Source organism: Malaclemys terrapin, chromosome 23 (assembly GCF_027887155.1).
Source record: "Malaclemys terrapin pileata isolate rMalTer1 chromosome 23, rMalTer1.hap1, whole genome shotgun sequence".
NCBI lineage: Eukaryota > Metazoa > Chordata > Testudines > Emydidae > Malaclemys > Malaclemys terrapin.
The window spans coordinates 10,056,384-10,072,404 of record NC_071527.1 but is presented as its reverse complement, the minus strand read 5'-3'; the positions used below and the strand labels follow the sequence as shown (position 1 = coordinate 10,072,404).

At 47.8% G+C, this 16,021-nt stretch overlaps 1 pseudogene; it reads right to left on the bottom strand.

Moving 5' to 3' along the window:
• Positions 1-16,021, bottom strand: part of LOC128828370 (cAMP-dependent protein kinase catalytic subunit alpha-like) — a 99,448-nt pseudogene that overhangs the window by 46,453 nt on the left and 36,974 nt on the right.

The following is a 16,021-nucleotide window of genomic DNA, read 5'->3' as shown; positions in this document are numbered from 1 at the left end:
CGCTGAGAGCCACATCTCCCCCGTCACCCATAGACTCTGTCATCACGTTCTGTGTTGTCTTCTCCGGAGCGCAGTGCGACCAGTTCCACACGCTGCAGCAGGACCGTCACAGCTGACCCCACCTCCCCCTTGTCTCTGCTGTCCCAGAGGGAGTTGCTGTTCAGAGGGCGTTGAAATGGAGACTCACTTCCTGGGGACAGGAAAGGAAAAGCCCTGGGAGTGAGGAGTCCGGGGGTTTAGGTGCCATGTCCCGTGTGTTCCCAGGGGGCATCAGGCGTGTCAACCTCTCCCAGGTCAGAGGGCTGCAGTACTTTCAGAGGGGGAGCCCTTTACAAAGGGCATCCACTGAGGCTGACTCGGACAAACTGGAGAAGTGATCTGAAGTAAATAGGATGAAATTCAAGAAGGACAAATGCAAAGTACTCCACTTAGGAAGGAACAATCAGGTGCACACATACAAAATGGGAAATGAATGTGGAAAGGGATCTGAGGGTCATAGTGGACCACAAGCTAAATATGAGCGAACAGTGTAACACTGTTGTAAAAAAAAAAAAAAAAAAAAAAAAAAAAAAAATATTCTGGGATGTATTAGCAGAAGTATTGTAAGCAAGACACAAGAAATATTTTTTCTGCTCTCCTCCATGCTGATTAGGCCTCAACTGGAGTATTGTGTCCAGTTCTGGTGCCACATTTCAGGAAAGATGTGGACAAATTAGAGAAAGTCTAGAGGGGAGCAACAAAAATGATTAAAGATCTAGAAACATGAGCTATGAGGGAAGATTGAAAAAATTAGGTTTGTTTAGTCTGGAGAAGAGAAGACTGAGAGGGGACATGATAACAGTTTCCAAGTAGATAAAAGGTTGTTGCTAGGAGGAGGGAGAAAAATTGTTCTTCTTAACCTCTAAGGATAGGACAAGAAGCAATGGGCTTAAACTGCAGCAAGGGAGGTTTAGGTTGGACATTAGGAAAAACTTCTTAACTGTCAGGGTGGTTAAGCACTGGAATAAATTGCCTAGGGAGTTTGTGGAATCTCCATCACTGAGAGATTTTTAAGCGCAGGTTGGATAAACACCTGTCAGGGATGGTCTAGATAATACTTAGTCCTGCCATGAGTGCAGGGGACTGGACTAGATGGCCTCTCAGGAAAACGATGAACTCAACAACAAACTTTTCAGCAGACTGGGAAAGGCCTGGAGTAAAGGGAGAGAAGCAAGGGAGTTCTCTGTGATAGAACACCTGTCAAACAGAAAAGTAAGATCTAGAAGACGGTGATCAGGCCTGCACTTTTGTATGTGTCTGAAAGCCAGGACTGATGAAGAGCCAGGAGCTATTCTTGAAGACGGAGGAAGTGAAAAATGTTAAGATGGATGCTTGGAGTTACAAGGACGGACCATGTTTGAAATGAGCGAATTAGGGCAAGAGTGAAAGTAGGACCAATTATAGAAAAGTTGAGGGAACCAGGCTCAGATGGTGTGGGCGTGTGACAAGAAGGTCAGAAGAACAAACAAGAAACAAGGTGCTAAACATAGATGCAGAAGATAAGAGGAGTGGGAGACCCCAGACTAGATGGGTGGCTGTCATACAAAAGGATCTGATGAGCTGTGGAGTTTCCGAGAAACTGCTTCAAGACAAACTGGAATGGAGAAGGACTTGAACTTGATCGCATGTAGGTGGGATGAGCCTAGAAGGATGAGGCAGATCGAGTCCCAGCGATGAAAGGAACAAACACAGTATTGCCCTGATCTTGGATGGGGTTTACAGGGGTCACCATAATACCAACAGCAAAGGTTTTTGTCTGGGAATTTCCATATTGGTGGTAAAAACAGAGGGCAAAATCCCCAACAAATGAATGATGGGTTCAAATGTACCTGCAGAGAGAAATTCCTGCAGGTCTCTTTGATTCCCTCGAACTCAGCACTGGAGTTAAAGCTTGGGACTTGGAGCGATGGGAAGAGAGGAGCAGACGTTAGAGCTTTCATATCAGATTTTCATATCAACTCACTCCTGCCTGCGGGAAAATCCCCTTCTCTTCCCAGCACTGCTGGCTGCTCTCTGTCCACATGCCAGTCCTGCGCTGCCAAGAGTTTAACATGCGACTGCTACAAAACTCCCTCCCTTCCTCCGTGTCTCACTTTGTCTCTCTCTCCCCTCCATTTACACTCCGCTTTCCTGTCCCTCCTGCTCCTGTCTCTGAGATTTCTTCACGTGAAAGACCTGCTAGGTACCGATGCCTCTGCCCACTGGGGAGAACCCACCTTTACACGTGGTTTGGTTCTGGATGAAGGTCCTGGTGGAAGGGATTTGGTCGGCTGGGCAGGCACACTGGTATCTCCCTTCGGTGTTGTTGCACTGGGCTCTCTCTGTCCCCCTCACTCCATCCCTGCAGCAGCAGGCCTGGAAGGGGGGCAATGAGCTCCTGGGGCTGCCTCCCCCACACCTAGGAGACGGGGGTGAAGAACTGAGGTTCCCAGAGGTGGGGGAGTCAGGGGCAGTTGTGCAGGCTGCAAGGAGCAGAACTGATTTCTGGGCTGGGTGAGGGGCACAGAATTAATTAACCCGAATGTGGGGCGGTTGGTGGAGAAGCTGGAGGCTCCGTGCCATCAGCAACCAGAGAGCTCCTGCCGCGGGGCCAGAACCATTGTATCCTACCCAGGGGAGAGCGGGCAGCGTGGGAACCGCCACCAGCACACAGGGGAGGGGGGCTTCATAAGTCAAAAGACAGACCAGAAACATGAGATCATCTTTTTAGAAGAACAAAAAAATCCCATAATTTTTGGGGCAATCTATTGATTTTGGGGGTCTGACTTGTGATCTCTGAACTCCTGGGATTGGTGACACTGAGATTCCCACCCAGAGGACTTGGCCGCCACCCTCTCTGCTCCCTGCCAGCCAGCCCCTGCCTGTGCAGACCCTCCCACACTCTATGAGCAGGAGGGTGAATGACCCTGGAGGCACCCCCTACCGATTGCAAGGGGCGTGGTCTGTCGGTCAGTCTGTCTGCGCCATCTAACCCCTCCATTCTATTCTCCTTTCTTCCCTGCTATGTGCAGTGCCCCAATCCCTGCGGCGCAACCCCTCCCTCACCCCCAGATCAGGGGGCCCAACCTTTTCCAGACCAGGATCCTGCGATCCCCTCCCTGCACCAACCCTAACAGAGTGGGGTTAAGGCGGGGGCCCGATCAGCCAGTTAAGCTGCAAAGGGGAAGTGACTTAGGCTGCGTGCAGGGCTCTAGCTAGAAGGAAGCTCGCCTGGGAGGTGTGGAAGCAGAGAAAGAACTGACAGGAAGGGGATGCAATGCATGACAGTTCGTTAGCAAGAGTCAGGCTAATTGTAACCCTAATAACGCGAGATTTGTAGAAGCGACGATTGTGTGAGGCGAGTGGGAAAGAACTGTTGAGAAGTTGTTGCGGCCTTGTGTAGATAATGTGTAGAAAATATTGTATGTAGACTAGTGTCAAAACAAGTGAGAAAAATAAGATATCAAGATGGCCTATGTATAAACAAAATGCAGCTGTTGCTTATTATTGTCTGTAATGAAAGGTATAAAGGTTTGCTGAAATTGTTTACCTGTAGAGAGACCTGTTTAGCTCTCTCCCTCTATGCAATTGTTAGAGAAAATAAAGTATCTGACTTGCTGTACCCAAACAAAAAGTGAGTACTCTGTTATTCTCTGACAATTTGGGGGCTCGTCCGGGATGGCAACGCCCGCAGAGGTACCGGCAGCTGCTACGGATCGTTCCCCTTCGAACCCCATGGCACCACAATAGAGGTAGGAGACCTTTTGAAATCTCTATTGGGGTGTCGGAGGAGGACTGTCCGTGGGGCCGTCTGTCCCTGTTGGGTTTACGCCATCTGAACTTATTGACTGTGCAGCAAGGTCATATGCAGAGCGGTTCTGGGGAATTGTTTTGCCGCCCCCAATAAGGTAGTTGTATGCGGTTCTGGGGACCTGTTAGTTTGGCCGCCCCCATATATGCATATGAGAGATGCATGGGTATGCACCGGTGCTGAGGGGTTTTTACCGCCTCAAGAGGTGTTGTTACCGCCTCATAGTGTAGATACATCATGGTACTTGGGAATAGTACCTGGAAATAGAGGCCTTGGGGTGTGTGTGTGTTTACACCAGTGTGAATTGAGAGTTACCAGAAGATGCCCAGAGTACTCTGCGAAGTCTTTTGGCTTGTGACCAGAACTACTCTAACGCAAGCCTGGTAACTAGAGGATCTTTTAGGAGATCCGACCCACGGTGGGCTAACTCGGCCTGGCATCGTCTGGCGAGGAGGATACCTGGGTCTAGGAGTGTGTGAACCCATCTTCCCTCCCCTTTTCCTCTCTGTGTGAGCCACTGACAGTCTGATCATCTCACTGGATGCAACGAGAGTAAGCGGTGCCGTCTCTCTGAGACTAGCTGACGCTCTTTGCTGAAGGGAGGTGTAGGAGGGTCGTGGCCATCCTCGTTAGCCTCTCCTGTGTGAGTACCCTGTAGGGAGAGATCCTTAGTTTATGTGCCGTTAGAGCGGACAGGGCATCCTCCCTGTGTGTGTGATTGGAAAATGGGTGGGAGACAGTTTAAGGGTTCCCTCTCACCCCCTAAGGGTACCCCAGCTTATTTCATCTAAGTACATTATGGTCTTAAAACCTGCAGGTATTTAGAGAATTGGAATCATTACATGTGAAAATTCATCTAAACAATGCCCACTAGAAGGTACCTTCAATCTAGATAAGATCATACAAAGCCTCTTTTTTAATCACCAAAAAGCCTCTGACACACAATGGGAGCAATTTGTCTATTGAGGAAAGGAAGGGGTTAATTTGAAATTCAGCTTGGTCCAGAGATAAAGAGAAAGTTAATCTGCGTTCAAGATCAAGAATCAATGCAGACCAGGCTAAGTACAAAGAAAAACTGCTTTCGGCCCCAGCTGCTGTGAAAAAATATAGACATAGTCAAACCAAAGGCAATACAAGTTACAGTGCTGAGATTACATTTGCAAAGCTTAACTGTCCAGTGAGATCCAACAGTCTGCCTTTGCGACCCTGGAGCCGGCGTGGGTTGGGGACGCTGAAGAAGCCACAGGCAGCCGGCCTGGACTGGAATCACTGAAAAGACGCCCCAGGAGACCTCAGGGTGTAAAAGAACTTCCCTCCCAAGAGAGGAAGCAAGTTGGAGATTGTATAACGTTCAGAGAAGGTGCTGTGCACAGACGTGGCCAGTCTAGATGTACGTGTGTGAGTATGAAAGTGTGCCTACTCTCAGCCGCAATAAGTCTGAGAACCGAAGGATTTAGCATTCCTCTCTCCACCCCGGTTGACCGGGAAGGGTGTCAGGTGGATCTACCCCAGTCGTAGCAGGAGAAAAGGGAAGAGTTGAGTACTTGATAACTAGAATTGAGCAATTAAGAGCATAGATCATGAACCAGGCAGCAACTCAAACCTACGCCCAGGGCAAGTTGCAAGCCTTGAGACAGGACTTCCAGGCAGAAAAGGAAGCACTGGCTAAGCAAGTACCGGTCCTTCAGGGACTTGTCAGAATTTAACCATTTGTGTTTGCATATGCTGTAAGAGCAGTGTGTTTGCCACAAGAGAAAATTGAATCGTTAAACGCCAATGGGCCATGCGTTTTGCCCAAGGGGCAAGCGTAATGAGGGAGGACTTGGGTAGCCTTGTGAGTAAGAATGTTTAAGAGAAGAGACCAGGAAGGGTGGGGGTTAGTTGAGAAGCCTAGCTAAACTGGTAGTGAAAAAGCCTCGCTAAATTGGTAGTGAAAAAAACGGTGCTCATGGAAGGGATGGTTCAGCGAGAAAAGCAGGATCGGGCCTCTCATTCGTAATTCCTCAGAGTGGAAGCCATCGCGTGCGATGAAGCTCTGAGGTCGAATTGGGATCCTTCTGTCCCGTCCCCTGTAGTGGTCAGTATTAGTAGAAATTCCTGTAATAGGATCATATTAGGCCATAATTCCCTCTGTTCTCTGTGTAATTCTCTGTTAGAGTGTCAGCAGGCAGATGGGTGGGTCTCTGGTAAAACCCTCTACGGATAGCCCTTTGGATTATATGTTAAGTAAATGGCCTTTACCCGGTGTTCAGAAAAGAATGTCGAAGAGACGCTTGTTGCAGCTTTGCACCCAGGATTGGCCAGCCCTGGGCAATAATTGGCACGAATCTTTTGACATTCCGACTTACTTAACTCCCTTGCACCTGGTACTGGAAAACCAGGCACCGGGACAAATAGATTATTGGTTTTTGGTGGGATCTGTGTTTTATAAGTTTGAGATGAATTGGTATTGTTTAAAGTTGCAAAAACCGAGAATACTTTTGCCAGACACAGGAAACTAGTGTTGTTTAATATGGTATTTAGCATTTAATCCTTAAGGTGATTTAATGCTTTACAAGATTTAAAATGTTTTAACTAAAGACCAAAGGTTGTGGCTGCAGCAGGGTAGTCAAAGCCAGGAGAATAAAATATTTGAATTTGTTTTTGGGTAACAAAATAGCAGATAAAAGATCTGGTAAAAAGAGAGAGAAGGACAGTGCCCCTGGCTCTGTGTGGCTGAGCTGTCACTTTACTAGGGGTGCATGGAGATTTTGTAAGCACAAAAGAAACAGTTACACCTTGTGTAGAAATTGATGTGGCTAGTGTTGTGGAAATTGAATTGTGAAGAGGATGTGCATTTTCCACAGAACATGTGCAGTGTATATTGAAGCAGAGGTAAAAGAAATGCAAACCTACCAATATAGGTTGTGTTGTCTCTTTCAGATCACTGGGTGTTTGAAAGCAGGAGTTAGAAGTAAAAGGCAATCAAAAGTCTGGGAAAGTTAATTGTGACCCTTTTTAAGTAAGAATCTTTAAGCTGTGGATAGCTTTGGATCTGGAAGCAAGCCAGAAAGCATCTGTATTAATGCAATTTTCTAACTAATAAGGTAGAAGCCACTGAAACCTGGGCTGCCTATGAAACAAATACAAGGAAATATGGGGTAATTCCTCTGTTTTGTCTAAAATCAACAAGAATATGTGTATATAAAGGAAATATTTTAAGCAATGACTGACTACCCAGAAGGGGTAGACCTCTGTTCTTTTGTCTTTCAGATCATCAGAGAAAACTGATGCCAGCTGAACAGCATTCAATGTACCATGCATTTACTGGCACAATAGGAATTATTTTTGTGTTCTATGTCCTGTCTTGTGGTGTTTGTCTTGTGGCCAGAATTGTTGGATTTAATATTTTCATAAGACAGTCTAGTTCAAAATTAAATAGAAGGGTTAAATCAAAAGCAGATACTTGTTTTATTCAACTTGGAATACAAAGTGTTTGGATAAACCAGGAAAATGTGATATACTAAAGTCTAATACATTTGCTTAAGTAAGAAAAAGAAACTTCATTGGCCAGATATTTTTAATTGAAAAAATTGTTGTTAAAATTTGCATACCAACAGTCTTTGGAAGCAAGGACATGGAAGGTTAACCCACTCCCCATATTGCCCATGGGATCCTCCTGGCTACCTCAGATTTCTAGCCAGAGGGTGGGGAGGGAGTAAAGCTATTGGACACCTGAGGTTGTACCGAGTGGACTCCTCAAAAGTGGGTGTGCTTGTCCTGGTTTGTTGCTCCAAAGCTCTGTAATAAAGTTCTTTTACTGGAAGGGTGTACATGGCATACATTGAATAATAAGACTAATGTACTGTATAATGGCAATGTGTATGTGTTCATTGTTGGAAAAGGTGTATGAGTGAAAAGTGGAAGTTTCCTTTGTAGGTTAAAAGAAGCCAAGAAGGGAAAAAGGAAAAAGAACAGAACGAGTTAATTGGAAAAAATAGCTAGCAAGCTCAGTCCAAAGATAAGACGCTGGCCCATCCAAGGACACTGCCCACAGCTAAGACTTGGCCGACAGCCAAGAAAAGGGGGGCCTGAATGTGCCCAAGCAACTATGAGATCTGCAAAACACTGCCAGGCATTAATGAAATGTGTTAGGTTTCTTTTCTCACAGATAAAAGAAGTGCTACCCAAAGACCCTAGCAGCCCTGCCATTCATTGAAACAAGGAGACTGAGTCTATGTAAAGTCTATCAACGAAAGACTGCTTTGGCTCCACACTGGAAAGGCCATTTCCAAGTCCTGTTAACCACCAACACCGCTGTGAAGTGCCAAGGACTACCTGCCTGGACCCATGCTTCTCACTGTAAAACGACCCCTCTACCTCAGGAGGACTCTCCGACTGATGATAAGCCTATTTCTTCTTCTAGCTCTGCTGTGCCTTCTGGACAGCAGGAAAAAGAAAAAAAAGACAAGGTGAAGTGCTAGTAAGGACTGTGCCTTTGGATTTTTCTAGAAGAGGCAAAACCATTACAGGGTGATGTGCTAGTAACCTCTCCCTTGTATGATGCTAAACCACACTGTTTCAGGAAAAGAGAAGAAGGAACACTTGCTTCATTGAAACCACAAAGTCCAGGGATTCCTGACTACAAGAGACATTAAGAACTGACCCTGGTGAAGAAACAAAGAATTACACACTGGCAGGAAGAAACTTGTGGGACCCATGCTTGGGAACGTGGTATTGATTGGATTTTGGGATTTATTTTACAGTATTTTAAATGTAAGTACCAAAGGCACCTTGTTGCCATTGCCCCTGCCATCTCCTCCATTACACTATTACCCCTGTAACACATCCAAATACAGACAATGCCATATATTTGATAAAACCAATGACTAAGGCCTTCACACTTTAGTGATTTATTTAAATATTGTTTGAAAAAAAATATTTTTAAGGTTCAGGATATCCCATATATCCCATATAAGCGAACAATTGAATGGATCAGTGGAGATAAAAGTATATGATATCACTACCAGTGAACCCCAAGAATCTGTAATTGCAATTGATGGGTTCTATAGTGAATGTTCCTGGAATTTGCACTGTGTTAAACGAGAGAGGCCCTTATTGTTATTTGGTCACCCAATTAGTGAACAATTAAACGAATACCCAAAGAGTTTGTTTTGCCATTGGAAATTTTACCTGCATAGAAATTATTCCAGTGACTAATAATGTGACCTGTACCTTATTGCAATACACCCCTTCTTATGCCATTAATATCAATGCCTCCCGGAAGTACATAAAGGTGTTCAACCAATAGATGTGGAATAATACTACACCAAAGAGAGAGATATTAGGATATCAATGGACTGTGATTAACACTACACTAGGGACTGTTACATTTTCATTGCCCTTATCCAGTTTCCAGATTACCTCTACATACCCAAATTGCTCACAGGGGGCTGCCATTAGATTAGCACAACAGAGGGCTTGGGTTATTTCTTCAAGAAAGAAGAGAGACTTGACCGGATCCCTATGGGATGGGGCCAATAGTGCAGCAGCAGTTTGGAATATTTTTAAGAACCAAGAACATGTTGAGAAATTGGGGCAACTAGAGAAGGCCATTGGCCTTGTTTCTGGAGCACAACTAACCCAGGTACAGGCTGGAGTTGGTGAGTTACATGTTATTTCCGCCCTTAGTTCTATGACCTAGAAGTTGCTGGACAAGCTTATGCCCAAATCCTGTGACAGCAGGATTATCTGGCTATTTGGACTCTCTCCTCAGACCCTACGCTACCAGCACTCCCAGCTATCTTCGAGACACCACCGACTTCCTGAGGAAACTACAATGCATTGACGTTCTTCCTGAAAACACCATCCTGGCCACCATGGATGTAGAAGCACTTTACACCAATATTCCACATGAGGATGGACTACAAGCTGTCAGGAACAGTATCCCTGATGAGGCCACAGCAAGCCTGGTGGCTGAGCTTTGTGACTTTGTCCTCACCCACAACCACTTCAGATTTGGGGACAACTTATACCTTCAAGTCAGTGGCACTGCTATGGGTACTCGCATGGCCCCACAGTATGCCAACATTTTTATGGCTCACTTAGAACAACGCTTCCTCAGCTCTCGTCCCCTAATGCCCCTCCTCTACTTGCGCTATATTGATGACATCTTCATCATATGGACCCACGGAAAGGAGGCTCTTGAAGAATTCCACCTGGACTTCAACAATTTCCACCCCACCATCAACCTCAGCCTGGACCAGTCCACACAAGAGATCCACTTCCTGGACACTACAGTACAAATAATTGATGGTCACATAAACACCACCCTATACCGGAAACCTACTGACCGCTATACGTACCTACATGCCTCCAGCTTCCATCCAAGACACATCACACGATCCATTGTCTACAGCCAAGCCCTAAGATACAACCGAATTTGCTCCAACCCCTCAGACAGAGACAAACACCTACAAGATCTTTATCAAGCATTCGTAAAACTACAATACCCACCTGGGGAAGTGAGGAAACAGATTGACAGAGCAAGACGGGTACCCAGAAATCACCTACTGCAGGACAGGCCCAACAAGGACAATAACAGAACACCACTGGCCATCACATACAGCCCCCAGCTAAAACCTCTCCAGCGCATTATCCATGATCTACAACCTATCCTGGAAAATGATCCCTCACTCTCACAGACCTTGGGAGGCAGGCCAGTCCTCGCTTACAGACAACCCCCCAACCTGAAGCAAATACTCACCAGCAACTACACACCACACCACAGAAACACCAACCCGGGAACCTATCCCTGTAGCAAACCTCGTTGCCTACTCTGTCCCCATATCTACTCTGGCAACAGCATCAGAGGACCCAACCACATCAGCCACACCATCAGGGGCTCATTCACCTGCACATCCACTAATGTCATATATGCCATCATGTGCCAGCAATGCCCCTCTGCCATGTACATTGGCCAAACCGGACAGTCCCTCCGCAAAAGAATAAATGGACACAAATCGGACATCAGGAATGGTAACATACATAAGCCAGTAAGTGAACACTTCAATCTCCCTGGTCATTCTATTACAGATTTAAAAGTCACTATCATTGAACAAAAAAACTTCAGAAACAGACTTCAAAGAGAAACAGCAGAACTGAAATTCATTTGCAAATTCAACACCATTAATCTGGGCTTGAATAGGGACTGGGAGTAGCTGGCTCACTACAGAAGCAGCTTTTCCTCTCCTGGAATTGACACCTCCTCATCTATTATTGGGAGTGGACTACATCCACCCTGATTGAATTGGCCCTGTCAACACTGGTTCTCCACTTGTGAAGTAACTCCCTGCTCTCCATGTGTCAGTATATAATGCCTGCATCTGTAACTTTCACTCTATGCATCCGAAGAAGTGAGGTTTTTACTCACGAAAGCTTATGCCCAAATAAATCTGTTAGTCTTTAAGGTGCCACCAGACTCCTTGTTGTTCATGTGGGATTGGGTAATTCACCGAGACATCTGGGAAATTAGACCTCCTGGTATGCCCAATCGATTTTTAGTCAGTGCTCCTGGGATTACATCTGACATTTGGATGGGGTTAGGGAGTCAATGGACATTTTGGCCATTAGAACCCCCACAGCTTCAGTGTATCTGTAAACTGAAGCCAGAAGTTGTTACTCTTCATGACTACATTTGCTGGGAGGGTAGGGGACAAGGAACTACCCTGACAGAACACTTACTTTTTCAAGCTAATGATAGCTGTGTGTATGTTAATGCCATCACATCGCAAGACATACATTTTAATCTCACTGCCACTGCAGGCAATCATATTATCTACTGGCCTGCAGATAGAATTTTGCAAGTAGTCCTTAGGTTCCAGATACCCTTTAACTGGACTAGTTTAATACCTGATCGATTTCAAAATTTGCTTTCACTGTTACCAGAGGTTCAGAAAATCTCTGAAGTACAAGGGCAAATTCACATGCTTCAAAATATATATCAAGTTGAAAAGTATGCCTTTCAGACAGCTTATAGAGTATCCACCTTATGTACTAAGTATGATGTATTGTGTTATGTGACTAAGATTGTACAACAACCCCATCATATTATCGCTATGGGAATGTTATTGCTTATGTTGTTGTTAGCTAGTGTAGGAGTATGTTGTTGTTGTTGTTGTAAAGGACGTAATAATAGTAATATCTTTCATGTCCATGCTCATCATGCGTTGTCATTACATCCAGTCAAAACCCCTAAGGTTGAAGCATCTGATGTAGAATCTGAATTCCGAGATTTAATGCAAATAGAGATTTGAAAATGTTTGTACTAGTAGTACAAAAGGGGGGGTTGTGGAAGCAGAGAAAGAACTGACAGGAAAGGGATGCTATGCATGACAGTTCGTTAACAAGAGTCAGGCTAACTGTAACCCTAATAACGCGAGATTTGTAGAAGCGAGGATTGTGTGAGGCGAGTGGGAAAGAACTGTGTGAGAAGTTGTTGCGACCTTGTGTAGATAATGTGTAGAAAATATTGTATGTAGACTAGAGTCAAAACAAGTGAGAAAAATAAGATATCAAGATGGCCTATGTATAAACAAAATGCCGCTGTTGCTTATTATTGTCTGTAATGAAAGGTATAAAGGTTTGCTGTAATTGTTTACCTGTAGAGAGACCTGTTTAGCTCTCTCCCTCTACGCAATCGTTAGAGAAAATAAAGTATCTGACTTGCTGTACCCAAACAAAAAGTGAGAACTCTGTTATTCTCCGACAGAGGGGACAGGGCCCGAGGGCTGGGCCCAGTGGTGGGTCCCTGAGGCGAGGGGGACTAGGAAGCCCCGGAGGAAGGGTTTCACTAGCAGGCATAGGAGAGGGGGGGTCTGACTTTCAAAGGCTCCCCCAGAATGGAGATCACAGCGTGACCTGGCCAGACGGCTGAGACACGGGGCAGCCGCGACTCTGGGAGCTGAAATGGTGGGAGAGAAGAAAGGGGGTGCTGAACTGGAGCTAGTCACCAGAAGGGGGCACCACACTCAGCGTTACAGACCCCAGCCCGATGGGTCCCCTCCCCGTTCGGGATACACCCAGCACCGCCCCTCCCAAGGAACACTAGGAGAAGGGTGGGTGGGCTGCGCCCAGGGGAGTGCAGGGGAATGGGTGGTGTCCCTTTAAACTAGTTTGTTTGCCTCTGGTGGCACTCGGGGGGGGGGGGGGGGTGTCTATGACAGAAGCCTGCAGACCCCGACATGCGACCAGTGCACCCACCTGTACTGACCTGGGCAACGGGAGTCCCAGGACCCAGGTGACCGGTGTCCTGAGTATTCAACAGTCAAAGGCTGGATTCACAGCTACACTGAGGCCCTGCTGGGCCATTCTGGCAGTGTAATGGTCTCTGACAATCCCCCCATCCTGTGCAGGGGCCTCCCCAGCCAGCCTGGAGCTGGTGTAAGGGCCCTGCACCCACCGTCCCACCAGCCTGTCATAGAGGCTGGATCGGGGCACGGCCGTAGTACCCTGCGCTGTAGCTATTCTCAGCTCCCTGGGGCCCATAGGGGGCAGAGTGCACTGTGCTATATCTATGGATCATACATGAGGCCCCTTCCCAGGCTCAGGCGGCGTGACGCTTGGGACGGGGTTCCGGCGGCGCGGTGCTCGGCGGGGGGGCGGCGCTGGGGGGGGGGGGTGTTCTGGCGGCGATCGCCTGGGGAGGGGGGTGGGTTCTGGCGGCGTGGCGCTCGGGGCGGGGGGCAGCAAAAAAGTTAGAGCCGGCCCTCCTCATAGACTTTAAGGTCAGAAGGGACCATTATGATCATCTAGTCTGACCTCCTGCACAACGCAGGCCACAGAATCTCACCCACCCACTCCCGTAACAAACCCCTAACCTATGCCTGAGTTACTGAAGTCCTCAAATCATGGTTTAAACACATCAAGGTGCAGAGAATCCTCCAGTAAGTGACCCATGCCCCATGCTGCAGAGGAAGGCGAAAAACCTCCAGGGCCACTGCCAATCAGCCCTGGAGGAAAATTCCTTCCCGACCCCAAATATGGTGATCAGCTAAACCCTGAGCATGTGGGCAAGACTCACCAGCCAGCACCCAGGAAAAAACGGTTACTCACCTTTTTGTAACTGTTGTTCTTCGAGATGTGTTGTTCATGTCCATTCCAAGCAGGTGTGTGCGCGCCGCGTGCACGCCAGCCGGAAGATTTTACCATAGCAGTGCCCGTAGGGTCAGCTTCGGCGCCCTCTGGAGTGACGCTGTATATAGGGGCCTGCCGACCCTCCACCCCCTCAGTTCCTTCTTGCCGGCACTCCGACAGAGGGGCAGGAGGGTGGGACGTGAACAACACATCTCGAAGAACAACAGTTACAAAAAGGTGAGTAACCGTTTTTTCTTCTTTGAGTGATTGTTCATGTCCATTCCAAGCAGGTGACTCACAAGCCTGAACCTAGGCGGTGGGATCGGAGGTCACTGCAGACTGGAGTACTGCGCGGCCCAAGGCTGCATCATCTCTGGCCTGGCGCGTGATGGCATAGTGCGCCGTAAAAGTGTGGATTGAGGACCACGTGGCCGCTTTGCAAATTTCCTGCATCGGGACCTGTGCCAGGAACGCAGCGGAGGAGGCCTGCACTCTTGTTGAGTGGGGCGTGATAGGCGGGGCCGGTATGTTCTCGGATGCAGGTTTTGATCCAAGAGGAGATCCGCTGTGACGAGACTGGGAGCCCTTTCATTAGGGTGACCAGACGTCCCGATAAAATCGGGACTGTCCCAATATTTAGGTATTTGTCCCGTGTCCCAATCGATCTTCGGTCGGACGCTGCACTCCGCTGCTTTTTTTTTTTCTTTTTTCTCTGCCGGCAGCACTCGGCTGTTCTCGGCTTTTTTGTTTGTTTGTTTGTTTGTTTCCAGCTCCTCTGACTGCCGGCAGCACTCAGCTGTTCTCGGTTGGTTTTTTTTCCCCCTCTCCTGAAAACCAGAGGCTGAAGGTATGCATAGCTAAGGGAGGGTGCATAATCTCCTCTGACTGCCCACAGCACTCGGCTGTTCTCGGCACTCCGCCTCCCCCGTCCCCCCTCCCCGACTGCCGGCAGGCAGCACTGGGCCACAGTAGGGAATTGGGAGAGGGAGCTGTTTGTGTCGTTACACCGGCAGCACTCAGTTTTTGTTTTTTTTTTGCTCCTCTGGTGACCCCCCCTTGTGTCCCGATATTTTCTTCCTGTCATCTGGTCACCCTACCTTTCATCCTGTCAGCCACAGCAACAAAAAGTTGGATTGATTTCCTGAAGGGTTTAGTCCTTTCAGTGTAGAATGCCAGGGCCCTGTGAATGTCCAGGGAGTGCATCCTACGCTCCTTAGCAGAGGAGTGTGGCTTCAGATAGAAGACTGGGAGAAAAATGTCTTGACACATGTGAAACTGGGAGACCACCCTCGGAAGAAATGCAGGGTGCGGCCTGAGTTGGACCTTGTCTTTGTAGAAGACAGTGTATGGAGGCTCTGATATCAGTGCTCTGAGCTCCGAGACTCTCCTGGCCGATGTGATAGCCACTAGAAACGCGACCTTATACGAAAGATATAACAGCGAGCACGAAGCCAGAGGCTTGAAAGGTGGCCCTGTGAGGGTGGACAGGACCAAATTGAGGTCCCAAGCCGGGACTGGTTGATGAGTATGCGGGAACAGTCTGTCCAGGCCCTTGAGAAAGCGACCAACCAATGGGTTTGCAAAGACTGAGCTACCTCCCGCTCCAGGGTGGAACGCTGAGATAGCCGCCAAGTGGACTCGAACCGAAGAGGGGGAGAGTCCTAGTTGTCTCAGATGAAGCAAATAGACCAGTGTGAGAGGGATCGGGGCGAGCAAAGGAGCCTGTCCCTGCTGTTCGGCCCAGGTGGAGAAGCGCTTCCACTTGGACATGTACGTGGTCCTGGTGGAGGATTTTCTACTACTGAGAAGGACCTGCCTGACCTGATGAGAGCATTGCATCTCGACAGGGTTTAGCCATGGAGCAACCAGGCTGGGAGGTGGAGCGACTCTAGGTTCGGGTGATGTAGGCGACCCCGATCCTGTGTGATCAAGTCTGGGAGCAGGGGCAGCCTAAGGGGCGCCCGTATGGACATGTGCAGGAGCAATGTGTACCAGTGTTGGCGCGGCCAGGCTGGCGCTATCAGGATGACACAAGCGTGATCCCTGCGAGCCTTGAGGATTACTCTGTGAACCATGGGA